This window comes from Carlito syrichta, unplaced genomic scaffold, assembly GCF_000164805.1.
Source record: "Carlito syrichta isolate Samal-C Ts95f unplaced genomic scaffold, Tarsius_syrichta-2.0.1 Scaffold120494, whole genome shotgun sequence".
Taxonomy (NCBI): Eukaryota; Metazoa; Chordata; class Mammalia; order Primates; family Tarsiidae; genus Carlito; species Carlito syrichta.
The window spans coordinates 454698-469869 of NW_007064590.1; the positions used below are offsets into that span (position 1 = coordinate 454698).

At 43.6% G+C, this 15172-nt stretch overlaps 1 pseudogene; it reads right to left on the bottom strand.

Annotated features, from left to right (window-relative positions):
* The window catches only part of LOC103249446, a 53197-nt pseudogene that overhangs the window by 23971 nt on the left and 14054 nt on the right, over positions 1 to 15172 (bottom strand).

The window sequence follows — 15172 nt, forward strand, 5'->3', positions numbered from 1 at the left end:
ATTAGCCTGCCTCAGCATCCCAAAATGCTAGGATTACAAGCATGAGCCACTGCACCTGGCCTTAAATATTTTTTTTAAGTGTAGGAAGAAGCCCACAGAAGCCAACGTGCCTAAGGCCCATGAATGTCATAATGATACCCTATCATGAAGATGACACTAGGCTTAAAATCTCTTTTCCATCTCCACAGGTGGGCACCAGAGATTGTCCGTGGCATCAGGTGTTTGATGAGGGGGAGCTGGTTTTGGTCTAGAACTATCTCCGAAGAACCTCAGGGCGGGACTGGGGCCTGTCTGTGAACCAGGCTCCCTCAGCCCATCTGGGCGGGGCTCTCACAGCCTTGGCTCTGTTTGCCCCCTAACTCACCCCAGAGCTGACTCACTGGGACCTTTCAGATGACTGACTCCTTTGGGCATCTCTCCAGCGTAGTAGTTTTCTAAGGGTGTTGCAACAGAGTACCACAAACCAGGCGGCTCACACAACTGAAATTTAGTCTCTCACAGTTCTGAAGTTCCAAGATCAAGGTGTTGGCAGGTGGATTCTTTCTGAGGAGCTTTGGGGAAGCATCTGTCCCCTGCCTGTCACCTAGCTTCTGGTGGCTTCCTGGCAATTTTGACATCCCTTGGCTTGTAAAAGCATCATCCTGATCTTTCATTCTTACACAAAGGCGTTCTCTCTGTGAGTATGTCTGTGTCCAATTTTCCCTTCATAAAGACACAGGTCACGTTGAATTAAGGACCACGCCTCTCTGACCTCATCTTAACGAATTACATCTGCCGTGTTTCAAAATAAGATCCCAGTCGGAGACATGGGGAGGTAGGACGACAGCTTATACTGGTGCTGTGATCGTGGCGTGGGTCTTGAAATTGAGCCCTTCTGTCTGATGTTCCAGAAAGCAGCTTGGGGTGAGCCTTCTGTTTCTCTCCCAGTTTACTCTTCTGACTTCCATCCCAAAGGAGGTGTTGGTTCCCTCACTCTCAGGAGTGTAATCAGGCATGCTTGTGCTAGAGGGTAAGGGGAAAGGAGAGTGGGGGTCTCCTTCATAACCCCAAAGCCTGCTTTTCAGCAAAAAGGGGGTGAATAGTGGGCAGAGGTATTGAGTGAGGTGAGACATAAATTCACCAGACGTGGGAACAGAGGGGAAGATGGCAGACAGGTAGAAGCAGAGCCAGAGGGCTTTATCTGATTGTCTCCACATCAACTGCACGCAACTGTTTTCATGAGAGAGCGGAGGATCCAGTGCAGACTGGGGTCAGGGGCATAGATGCCGAGTCTGAAGAATGGGTGTGGGTATGGGCGTGGGGAGGGTTGTGGGGCTGGCCTGGAGCCCAGGATGTGTGGGAGACACTGAACGGTTCAGCAACACAGCTGCAGGCATCAGCCAGTTTACTTCATCAGCAGTGCAAGCCCCGAAGCTGCAGGCCATCTTTGTACAACTATCACAATGAGCCAGAGTGGGTGCAGTGGGAAAAGAACAGACTTGGGGGCTCATCAAGTCTTTCCAAACTTTGAGTCCGCTTGGCCTTAGGAAATTACTTCATCTTTCTGACCCCAAGTTTCCACATCTGTAATAATAATAATAATAATAATAATAATAATAATAATAATAATATTAATACCTATCCCATAAAGCTGTCGTGAGGGCTAGATGTTCTTACAGGAAGTGGGGAGTGCTGGCATGTGGCAGGTGATGAATAAATGATAGCTAGTGATGGTGGTGAGAGAATCTTGGACCAACCAAATGACAGAATAGTTCTCACTATGCACTTGACATGGAAAACAATGCTTAAACTTCCAGAAGTTGCTCTTTCGTCATGAGCTTAAAATGCACACACAGGATCTTGAGTATTGTTCCTGAGTTAAAATTCTTACAAAACAAGGGCTACTTTTCTCTCTATTGGATACAGGCAAATGAGCCAGAATTACACTGGGAAGTTTATCCTTGACTATTTCAAGGGGATGGCTGTCAAGTGACTGTCCTGACACTGTGACCTCTACTCTCCTGTCCTTCAGAAGTGAGTGGAAAGGTAATATAGTAGACTTACCTGACACTTCACATGTGCCAAATCCTATTCTTTATGCTCAGCTGTATTACCTGATTTAATCGCCACCACAAGCCTAGGGAGTGAGTGTTATTATTACAACCTCCTTTTGACAGGTGCAAAAGGCTAAGATAGAAGAACGCAAGTGACAAGGTCTGGTTCTAGGGATGTGCTCATAGCCACTACATGCTCCTGCCTCATGTACGATGCACCCTGTACACTGTGACTCCAGAAGTGGTGTGCGTGCGTGGGTGTGTTTTGGGGCATCAGCAGGCATCCAGTCCTCACCTGCTGTGGAGAAGGCAGGAGTGAGTGGCTTTCTTTCAGCTGTTCTCTCTGCTTTTTGCAGAAACTGTTGTCCCTTGAAGGATATTAATATAGGAAATGAGTGGCTTCAAAACAAAATTGAGATTAGGACAGCTCCCATCTTATGCATTTCAGATAAATAAGCCCTCACAGTAATAAACTCTTTGGTACAAGACCTCTCTCCCTGGAAGATTAAGTACCTCGGCTCACTATAAACAACAGTGATACGACTCATTTCCTGAACTGTGTCATGGCCATCTGCTCAAATATCTCCCTTTCTTTCCCTGAATTATAATGGTGCAGTAACTCTGTGGACAATTATGTAGTCATTAAAATGGTGATTTAAGATTTCTTAAAGTTAAAAACAATGTGGAAAAATGTATACAGTATAATGTTAAGTGTACAAATTGCACACTAGATGTACATGCATGTAGAATATGTATGTCTGGAAGGGTATGGAAAAGGAAAATTGTTTCCCAAAATTGGAGATTTATTTTTTAAAGTTGTGTTATTACTTTTAAACATGGAAATAAAGCAAGATGCTTACTTGTACCACTTTTTTTTGCCATCAATTACAAACATAATATAAACACACACAGTGTTTTGGAAGTGGGAAGACCTCTAAGATTGATGCAAATAGTTATCAAAATGACAGATTTCTCTGTATGTTGGAAAACCTGTCACAGGATAAGCAATACACTCTCCTTATCCTGTTTTAAATTTCTAAGTGGCTGAGGAACTTGTGAGGAAGGAGATGATGAAGAGATGATCTTTTCCTTTGAAATGTTATCTCACACCAGGTATAGAGAATAAATGAGCAGCCTCAAAGCCTTTTTAGGGACGAGGCAGGACATAAAACAACAATATATGGACTAAATGAAATATCACTTAAGCAATCCCTCTAAGTGCATTTTTCTATGAACCTGAAATCTATTAGGTATTGTTTAGAGCTTCATTTTCTTCACCAACTCAGTCTCATTTGTCCTTTCACTTTACTCTACCTTTAGTTTACTCACAACATCATTTGTTGTCAGCTTTAGACACTAGAGGTTTGCTGGAGTGAAATTATTTTTTTAATGATTTAACTGTGTTTATTTTATTTTTATTGTTTTGGAGTTGGAGTCTTACTCTGTCACCCAGGCTGGAGTGTCGTGGCACAGTCACAACTCACCATGGCCTTGGTTGTTTGGGTTCAGGCAATCCTTTTGCCTCAGCCTCCCAAGTAGTTGGGACTACAGGTTCATGCCACCACATCTGGCTAATTTATTTATTTATTTATTTATTTATTTATTTATTTAGTAGAGATGAAGTCTCACTATGTTGCCCAGACTAGTCTTGGACTCCTGGGCTCAAGCGATCTTCCCACCTTGGCCTTCCAAAATACAGGGGTTACAGGTGTGAACCACTACATTCAGCCTCAACTTTGTTTATTAGCACATCTTGTTAAAGGTGGATACTGTACATTAAAGTGTTTCTTTTCTTTCTCTTGTTTTGCTTTATGTTACAACAAAGACCAGTGCTGTGATGAGGCTGTACTTCATTCACTCTGTTGCTCTGAGTTAGCTAAGATTCCAGTACATCTTTAGTGTTGATGCATCAAAGAACTTAGATAAATCAATCAACTGCATGTCAGAATGGAACAACTTTCAGTTTACAGGAAGTGTGGCTATTAACAAAAGCGAATTTTTCCCATTTAGAAATGATATAATGTAGAAAGAAAAATGTAAATGAATGACTTGGATTAAGTTTAGTGTAAGGCTAATTTCCATTCACAGTAAACTCATGGTTTAGGTTAGAACTAGAAAAGTTAATTGTCTTCTGATCCTTGAAGGTCAAATCTAGGCATACTTTTGTTGATCCTTGTTGCCAAAGTTTGTGGAACAGGTGATGCTTCCTGAGTCTCCTTAGAGATTTGGATACCAAGGAGAGCCCTTAGGACAAATAATGTGTGGTGCTGAGATGAAGAAACCAGGGAGAAAATGAACTTGCCAAGAAGGACCAACATGACCCCATTAATGGTTCCTGAACAAAAAGACTCCAGAAGATTATGGCCAAGAAGTAGGTCCTAATGGAAAGAAGAAGAATTAGAGTTAGAAGATATGATGGAATTCCCATTGTATAGCAGAGAATAGATCTTGTCCCTAGCTGATGTGTGCTGCTGCTCTGGTCCTCAAGGTGTGGCCCTTGAGAAAGCATAACCCTCAGTCTCAGCACCACCTGAATGCCCATTACAAATGCAGGTAGACCTTGGGCACCATGAGTGGATTTTGGGCTGTTTGCTCACTTGTAACTTCAGAGTGTCTTTGACAGTGTCTAGTGCCCATAATTGCCAGATGAATGAATTTCTCAAGACTAACTTAAAACCATTGAATTAAAATCTCTTGTGGCAGATCTCAAGAATCTGTATTTTAACAGGATGCCCAGTTGGTTCTTAGGCATAGTTAAGTGTGAGAACCATTTCCCCACTGTGCACGGACTCTGGTCAGTAATACCATAGTAGTACTGGTTTCCTTGAATGCACCACAAAATCTAGAAGCCTGAAGATGAAGGAACAGTCATATCTTAGTTTCTACTATGATGATGATGATGATTCCATGGCATGGGATCCAGGTGTCAGGTTAGGCAGTTACCCCTATCCCCAGTTCACAGGTGGAAAAACGTGGACATATGTCAGGTCAACAGTTAACAAAATAAGAATCGAAACCCACTCCACCAGACAGAGTTTAGATGATTTTAATTCCTTGGGCAAAAGGCACCACCTACATCTCTGACATTATCATTCCCAACACTTTGCACAGTATTAGATCACTTTCCTATAATCACTTCATTCTCTTTTATGAGGCTTGAGGTTTAATTGGAGGTTCCAATAAGAGATTTTATGTGTTTAATGGATTTGGGTATAACAATCAGTCTGAAACGCTAGTCAGAAGGCCATCTGACTTCTAATGAAGCTGTCCTTAGGGAAGAAGATATTTTAAAAAGTGCTATAGGCCGGGCGCAGTGGCTCAAGCCTGTAATCCCAGCACTTTGGAAGGCTGAGGCGAGAGGATTGCCTGAGCCCAGGATTTGCGACCAGCCTAGGCAACTTGGTGATACCTTGTCTCTACAATATATCAAAAAATTAGCCAGGTGTGGAAGTGCATGCTTGTAGTTCTGGCTACTTGGAAGACTGAGGCAGAAGGATCACCTGGGATGGCTGTGAGCATGCCACTTCACTCCAACCTGGGCAAATAGAATGAGAATCTGACTCAAAAAAAAAAGTACTACAAATCTATACTGTGAAAGTAGACATGCATATCTGTAGGGAAATTTGTAGGGTGTTTGGCTTCTACTTCTAAATCCTTGGGTCCTGGCAAGCCTGTGTATTCCAACAAATCTACCATTAGAATGGAAGTAACTGATGATAAACCTTTAAATTGTGGAGTGGTAGCTCGAGTTTTGGGAAGGACCCATGGGGATAGCAATGGGATGCTTGGACGACTTCTCCTATTGGGCATTTTGGGGGTTTCCAGAGATGAGTTCACCTCCCTCCCCTGGTACTTCCTCCTGCCTCTAGGTCTGGGCATCTCTTCCCCCCATCCCCCCACACAATGGAACACAGAGCTTCCAGCCTCCCTAATGGCACCCCTTCCTTGCCATCGCCATAACATGTACCTGCTCGCTTCTTTTTAATTTCTACTTAAGGAATTTTTCAACTGGGTACCAAAAGGAAAATGGGATTAACAAAAAAGAACCTGATCTCAAACCAGGCAAAGTGGGGACCAAAGGGAGGCCCAAATTTTACCTGTACGGTGTCCAACTTGTATACCTAATTCTGAACTGTATCCCACATCTTTAAAATAAAAAAGTAAACAAAATTAAAAACAAAACAAAAAGAACAAGAAATGAGAAAATTAAATATTATGTGACATCTTATATCTATAGCTATATCAAAGCAATTTCCCCTGACAATTTTATGGTGTATTACTGGCTAGGCATTTTCTTACTTTCCCAGATCTCCTGGGAGAACATATTTTAAATACCAGACAAGCATTCTTATTACAAAAATATATTAAGTTTAATATAATTAATATACTGTATAGTACATATCTCAAACATGAAGTGCTTAGCCTGCCCATGAAAATCAACAATTCATAAGTGGCCTCACCTGAACCAAGGATCCTTTGCCCTTCCTGGGGTGGAAATGGAAAACATGGATCACCTTTGCTTCTCTGTCCCAGGCACACAGCTTTTGACCATGGAACTGCACGGATTCTTCTTGCCTTTCACTGAAGTATAAATGATGCTTACCAGCCTTTTTCCCTCCAAGTACTAACCAGGACTAACCCTGCTTTGCTTCTGAGATCAGACAAGATTGAGCGCATTCAGAGTGGTATGGTCATAGAGGATAACCAGCCTTTTTATATTCTTGTTTCTAGACTCAATGTTCAGTGGTTCTTAGGTTGGAATGTGCATGAGAGGCACACATTAAGAATTTAGATTTTTGGTCCCCAATCCTACAAATGGACTCAGCAGGCCTGAGAAAGTCCCAAGAATTCGAATCTGCATTTGTAACTACCTCCAAACTGTTCTAGATTATTCTGAGGACCACGCTTTGAGAAAGTGAACTCCACATCCTACCCTGGAGAAGGATGTGGAGTTCCCATCTGCATTGGACACTTGGACCTCAGCTTCTTCCCTGGGAGGTGTGAAGTAGTCTCTGGGTAACTCCTTGGGGCCCCATTTGTTCATGTTCTCTGGAGTCAAGCTTTGGGCTTAAGGATGAAGAACTCTTTTCTGAGTATAATCTCCAAAGCCTCCTCTCTGTAGGCTACAGGACACCCTGCATTAACAAGGAATGTTAATTAAGCTCCTTTACTTATCCTGGGAGGCTTTAATTGTTTCAATAAGTTATTTAATTTTCCAGCAACACTGGCTCATAGTTTCCAGCTATGGAACACAGTTTCTTCTCAATCTGTTGCTCTAGTGGTTCTCAAACTTGGATGGGCACAGGAATTACTGCAGAGCTCGTTACACGTAAGATGCCAAGCTCACCCCAGGCTCACACAGCCAAAACCCTGGTATCTGTGCCAGGGATTTTTGGATTCTGTGTTTGACAAGTCCTACTGCTGGTTCAGATGTCACCAAACATTGAGAATCACTGAACATGCCAGTTCTCCTCAAATGTCAGGATGGATCAGGGTCGCCCACGGAACTTGTTTAGCCACATCACTGAGCCCTACCTCCCAAGTGTCTGGCTGGGTCAATCTGGTGGGAACCAAAGAGGTGGCATTTCCACTAAGTTCTCAGATGATACTGATGTTTATGTACCAGGGCCCAGGGTTAGAGTACCACTAAATAAGCTAATGTCTGGGCCCAGGTTGCATTTACAGCTATGTGTCACCATCATACCAAGCAGGACCTTAAAACAGCTTATCAAAATAAATATTTCCATCGAAACTCATTCAATTCCTGCTTGTAGCCTGAGAGGGCCTTTTGTTCCCAGATCACTGGCAGGGTATCAGAGGTGGTCTCTTCCCATAGCTCACCAGGAGAGTGGCCCTGACACCTTAAAATGACCTTGGCCATGACAGTCATAGAGCCAGGAGAAAGCTGTCCTGCACCCTTTGCTAACTACCTTACATTGTCCCATGACACCCTTGCTAATTACCTTACATTGTCCCTGAGAGGTAGCACCTCAGGCTGTCCTTGCTCCTGCCATTTGATCATGTAGAGACACCCCCCCTAAAGACTGAGCCCCTCCTAAAATCCCATCTCCCCCACCTCACTAGCCCTCAAAGCATTAATTGACAGTGATGATTTTCCAGGCTGTTTCTGGAAAGAGGGAGAATACATCACAGCGAAACTTCTTCTTCACTCCTCTGTTTTTTCTGCCTCCCACCAGTTTCCTTTCAGCTTCTTCCCTCCTTCCTCTTATTGTGTAGAATAATTTAGGTGCCCTCTCCCTTCCAATTTAGATTCACTAACACCTTCATCTTCCCTCGGCTACTGAAGGATCTTCTCTGAGACCCTTTTGACTAAGAAATCAGGAGAGGATGGTAAAAACAGATCCCTCCCCACCTCCTCTCCAGCAGAGGGAAAAATAGGTTCTCTTTAGCAGAGGACATTTGCCTTTGGAGAAAGTGTAGTCCACCCCTATGCTAAAGAGACTACCACTTTCCTTCTGCATGCAAAGTTAACCAGGCACAGGTGGGAGACAGAAAGTCCCCTTCTTCCACTCTATGGTCTGTGAGATTGATGTGCATCTGGAGCCTTTCCTGAGAGAATGACTTGGCCATGCAACATGGATGCCTAGAGCCTTTGAACCTGGGGAGGGAGCCGTAGGTGGTACGTTTCACTTGGAGAGGAGTCCTCAAACATTAGAGAGGCTTTGATCCACCCACAGACATGTCTTCTTCATCACCCTCAGGTTTGGATGGCCCCCATAAACAGACCCTCGTCTTGACCGAACTCACTGAAGTTCTTGGCATGAGAGCCTGCCCCCGATGACGAGTGAACCTTACAGTCAGCCACCAAAGAGGATTTCTTTGAGCCTCCTGTTACACAGAGTTCCATGACACAGCATGACATGACTCAGCAAAATCAGAAGAGGGCAGAGAAGACAACCAAAGGGGTATTACAGCACTTTGGGTAGAGTGACGAAAAGATTCGATTGCCAAAGACTGCAGGGCCACCTGCTGGCTGAGGGCCCTTTTATTCCCAGCTCACTGGCAGGGTATTCCTCTTGCACTGGCCCCATTCTAGAAGCTGTTCTCCAGGTCCCAAGCATGTCCAGGATCTTGGAGACCACTGAGACACTCTTGCCGTCTGTCTGAGTTGGACTTCAAAATAGGTCATTGTGTGAAGTCTCTCTTATGCCCTCATGGAACTTCTGTCTGTCCTTGAGGAACCTGGATGATCTAAAACTCAGAAGAATCTAAAACTGTTGAAAGGAAGGAAAGAAAAGATTCCAAACCTAGCAGCTGAAATATGTCCTTTGGATGTTTTATATGTACTCAAGATTCTTTAAGCTACTGTGAAATGACCACCAACCACACTATTAATATGATTGTGTAAATGGTCGTTGTCCTTTTCGTGATTGTTCAAGGTTCCCAGCTACAGTCCAGCTCTTTGGCAGAGGAGTATAATTGTGGATCTGGGATTACATCCCCAATATTTTCTCTGCCCTGTATTTATAGATATAAGTGGTTTTTACATTTGCTAATGAAGATGGATCCGAGTTTCAGTGAGATTGTCATGGCTGGCTGATTAGTTATCAATATATTTCAAGCAGAGATTGATTTCAAAATCATAAAGGAAGCAGAAATACAGACATATATTGGGAATTTTTCTTTACATTCTAATACCTCTGCTAAAGGCTTTACTGCTGTGTCCACTTCTCTGCTGGGTGAGTGGAATCTTTTTCTCTGGACACTAAGGTTAGCTTTCTTCTTTCTCATCTCCTAGAACTGTTAGCCAGTGGGACCTTTGTTTAACAGTTTTGTTTAACAGCTTCTGTAAAGCACTGGGCTATGACAACTTGCCTGATGGATAGAGCTGTCAGCATATCTTCAATCCAGAGATGAGGAGGACATCTCTCACCTGTCCACTCTGTAAATGAGATGAATGAAAATTAGTGCCGAGCTAGGTCCAGGGATTCTTTCTCATTTTAATTGTTTTTGTAGATTATAATCTTCAGAATGTGCTCCAGGGGAAAAAAGACCACAATTTTGCTTCACTTTAAAGAATTGGCATTGGTTTACTCTATGAAGAAACTGCCTATGGGCAAGACATCTGGAAAAATCAGTATTTATATGCATGAACCTTTCCTTCATGACCTGGAATAATGAATTTAGGGGTTGAAGGTCTGATGTGAAGTGTGGAGAGGAAGATATTAGAGGGAATTTCAACGCCCAAGGGAGACTGGGCAGAGGGGGCATGGCAGGGATGAAAGGTCAAACCAGAGGCGCTCAGGGTACATACCCAGGAGAAAAGAGAGCCTTTCCTCACCCATCAGAGACGATGACTTCCATGGTCCCCAGGATATTTCTTGTGGATCTGTCTACCTTTTTACTTGTCAGTTTTCCCTGGCAGCCTGCAAATCCTGTGACACTAGGAACTGATACCCAGTCATCTTTGTGTTTGCAGGTTCCCAGCCCTATGCCCCTCTGCAGGAACTCAGTGTAAGATCTAAGAATAAAGGAATCGGATAAGGAAGTTTAGCAAAATAATTAGGAAAACTCTGGATGGAGAAAGAACTACACAGCCTGGCAGAAGCATGTAGAAAAAAATTGCCCAGATTATGAATATGTAAGAAGGAATGGTGGGAAGTAAACTGCACCAATTAAGCATAGGATCTCATACTTCATCCTCAACTGAGAAAACAAAATTCATACACTGCAAACACATGGTGCTGTGTGTGTTCTATACCAAAGTCTTCTGTGGAGAAGAAAAGAGCAGTTCAACTCTATATTTTCGAGGTCACCACATGTCCTCTTTTGCCCTGCTGCATGTTGACATTTACAGAATCGGTATGCGTTCCCATTTCTCTGATGGTCATGGTCCCTCCCCTGGGACTTGAGCTAGTTTTAAGTCAACGGTGGAGCAGCTTCTAGCTCTGCCTGGCCCTACGGTGCTCATGTGATGGAAGTCTCAGGGTCTCAGCTTCTCCATCTGCAAAATGAAAATGACAACACGGGGGCTTTGGCTGCTGCGCAGGACTAGAGTAAAAAAGAAGATGCTATCAGGGAAGCCTGGAAGGCGCTTGCATGGCACAGGGGTAAAAATAGCCAAAAGGGATAAATGCAGTCAAATATTTTGTCATTTGCTCTGCCTTAAAATGTTCACCACTCTTCATGAAAATGAAAAGACGTCCTTTCACAGGGTGACAGCTGCTGTTGGTTGCAGGAAACTGCTGTCTGCTACTGATAAACAAATAACAACTTCCCCTGAATGGGTCCATATATTGCCTGAAGCAGATTTGCGATTCATTTTTTGCTGTTGTTTTTTTTTTTAACCCAGTGAAAAAGATTTGGCTAGAGTGGGTTTAGTTCCCTCTTGACCAAATTCTTTTGGTGTTTTGAAAACTTTCCAAGTAAGAAAATGAAATATTTTACCCAGTTTGAGTCAGATGCTCAAAACACAAGATAAAAATAGCTGCCTGGGAAGCTGTCACACGCTTTGCTCTCCCCCACCCCACCTCTCAACCCCTTGTCCCCTACCCGGGTGGTTAACCCTTCACTGGGCCTTCAGTGCACTGAGTGCTCTTTCCAGCTCTTGCTAGAGTCAGTTCTTTTCACTTCACGCTTTGGATGTCCTCGTTATGACCCATGTGATGTCGCTTGAGATTATGGACAGGAAAGTTGAAGGGAATTCAGTGTCAAAAAGCTCTTCCCAAACCATCTACACTGAGGAGCTTTCCTCATAGAAGGGACCCACTGGGGGACTTAACTCTTCCTATTTCTAATAGTAGCTTATGGTTTCACTTTTCTCTCCCAGGCAATTCAGTAAATCTGATTAATCTGTATGTCAGTTGTAATCACAAAAATGACATTGTTCATGTTAAAAATATACATCAGACACTGTATATGCATATATGAAAATCATTCCAACTAATCCCTATAATGAATCACAAAATAGACGCTATGGATAGTCTCCATTTTAAAGATGGGGAAAATGAGGCTCAGGGAGGCTGACTAGCCCCAAATCTTATAACTTGAAAATTGTAAGACTGGGGACTACTAAATGGAAGGGTGGGAGTGGGAAGGGGGGCTGGCTGAAAAACCACCTGTCAGTTATCATGCTCACCACTTGTGGAGTGGGTTCATCAGACGCCCAAACCACACCATCATGCAATATACCTATGTAACCAATCCTCATATATATCCCTTGCCTCTAAGTAAAATAAAAAGTTTTTACAGTCAGGTATGTTTAAACTCAGGGCCATCTGCCCAGGGTCTGAGTTCCTAGCAAGTGTGCCCTGCTGATCAAGTGATGCTGGGCGTGGCACCCTCTGGGCCATCAGCAGTGCAATTCTGGATCCCAGTCTCTCCCAAGATGCTTTGGGTTTGCATTTTATCCAAGGCTGGGTATGAATGAATCCCGAGGTCTTAACTGTAGGTTGCAGTGAGTATGAGGTTCAGGTGGCCAACAATCTAACACCCAGTGGCAAGACTCATGACTGCCTTGAGAAGTAACAGTTGTTTGGAAGAACATGGACTTGGAGTTAACATTGCTGTGTTGGCTTGCTTGTTTGGAAATTTGCTATGCATTTGGGATAGCCATCCGAAGTCCCTAGACTTAATTTATTCTTCTTGAAGTTGGGGACTGGGAGTAAGTGAGGATTAATTAAATGACCCAGGGGTGGGAATTTACAATCTAGTAAAGGAATTAAAGTACCCGAATCTTGTAATGGGTTGCAGGTTCATAATCAACTGGGATGCAGGATAATTTTTCTTAGATAGTTTCCAGTTCAATCCCTGCACTACTTGTTTGAGGTGTTTTAAAAGTAGGGAAAGGAAAGTTAAAAGGCTAAAGGCTACTTCTGGGGGCTCTAGAAAGACTGGGGACCATTTATAAGTCAGGCCATCCAAGGATTTGGCTGGAGGTGAGAGCTGGTTTCGCTTGGGTTAATGTGGATGGGTATGTGTGTGTGATGGGGGTCTTTCCTCCAGTTTGAGAAACAAGGGGCCAGAGGGGCTATGGGTCAGGATATGGGGATTGGCATTACACTGGGGAAGCAGCATCAAGACCCTCATCTGCCCTGGGAGGTCGTCATGTCAGCCTTACTGGGGTCCTGAGAATAAAATCACACAACATTGGGTTCGCCTAAACTGTCTTGTTTATTTATTTATTTTTGGAGCCAGGGTCTCACTCCATCTCCTAGGCTGGAGTACAGTGGCACAATCCTACCTCGTTGCAGCCTCAAACTGCTGGGCTGAAGCAATCCTCCCACCTCAGCCTCCCCAGCATCCCCGATAGTTGAGACTACAGATGTGAGCCATCACGCCTGGCTAATTTTTTTTTTTTTTTTTTTGGTAGAAGCAGGGTCTCCCTGTGTTGTCCAGGCTGGTCTCAACTCCTGGGCTCAAGTGATCCTCCTGCTTCAGCCTTCCAAAGTGCTAGGATTATAGGCGGCTCATGCGCCTAGGATTATAGGCGGCACCTGGCGTAAACTGTCTTATTTAAATTTAAAAATAAGAATAAAAAACATATTTAGTGGGTTATCATGGAAGTAGAAGCATTATGCCATAAATTCTCCAGGCATTAAACTTTACAATATGAAGAACAAGTCTTCCTCCATGTCCTGCTATCCTCAGGCCTGCTAGTACTGCCACTCAGGGCAATCATTTCAAGATTCATCCTAGTTACTCAGGAGGCTGAGGTGGGAGGACTGCCTGAGTCCAAGAGGTCCGGGCTGCAGTGAGCTGTGAGCATACTACTGCACTCCAGTCTGGGTGATAGAGTGAGACCCCCTACTCAAAAATATATATATACATATATATTAGATCTTTATCTCACCTCTACCCATCCTAAGCTCCCCTTCAGTATTCCACACTTTGGTTCTTCAAGTGGTTTCTTCCATGTCTGCAGATGTTAAATGTATGCTGCTCACTCTTATCAACCTTAAGTATTATTAATTGACTTCCTACTATGACGAATGGCTTCTTAGTTCATTTACACCACTCCCTTCCTTTTTACCAGTACACTTATATTGCTCTTGTCATGTCTGCTCTAGGTTATTTTTTCACTATAAATAATATGATTAAATTTCGATTTTAATTCTATTAGTGCTAAACTATCTTGACTCTCTGCTTTATAACAGGAAGTTAGAGTGGAGTTGCAGTATGTGTACATTTAATTGATCTGTATGAGCCAAGAAAGAGGCAAACGGGTGTAGGAAGGAGTGAGAGAGAGGGAGGGAGATTGGGAGGAAGACAGGCGGAAGGAGTGTGGGGCAGGCAGAACCCATCAATGATGTGAATGACCTCACCCGTCCCTGCATTTGGCCCACAAAGTGAGCTGAGATGGAAGACATGGTCACTTGCTCAGTGGGTCTCATTCCTCACCACCACCCTGTCTCATAGAATACGTACGTGTGTTTCACGGATTAGCATAGGTTGAGCATCCGTTATCTGAAAATCCGGAATTCTCCAAAATCCAAAACTTCTTGAGCGCCAATATGATGCCACAAGTGGAAAACTCCATGCCTGACCTTACGTGCCACTGTTGGTTGATGCTGCTGTTTAGGTGCAGGTGTTCTGAGGGTGCTGCCGTGCCGCCTCGTTACCTGAAGCACATTTTTTTCCATGATATTACTGGTGTGTCATAACTTTTACTGTTAAATATTCATGTATGAATAATATAAGAAAATTACTGGGGGGGGGGGCACAGAGCATCAATAATACCTGATCTCAAACCAGACAAAGTGGGGACCAAAGGGAGGCCCAGACTTTACCTGTGCTTTACCACTTGTATACCTAATCCTCAATCGTAGCCCACGTCTTTAAAATAAAAAGAAAAAGGAAATTACTGCTTATGGGTAGCATATAAATTCAGAGTCAGGAATGAGCATGATGCCCCAGAACCACAGACTGTCCACATGGGGGGAGGGGCTGAGACAGTGACACCCTTACTTTCCGATGGCTCAGTGTGCATAGACTTTGCTTCATACACAAAACTATTAAAAATACTGTATAAAATTATCTTCAGGCCGGGCTCGGTGGCTCAGCCTGTCATCCCGCGCCTTTGGGAGGCTGAGGTGAGTGGAATGCCTGAGCCCGCGGGTTCGAGACCCGCCTGGGCAGGCGAGACCTCATCTCTACAATAAATCAAAAAATCAGCTGGG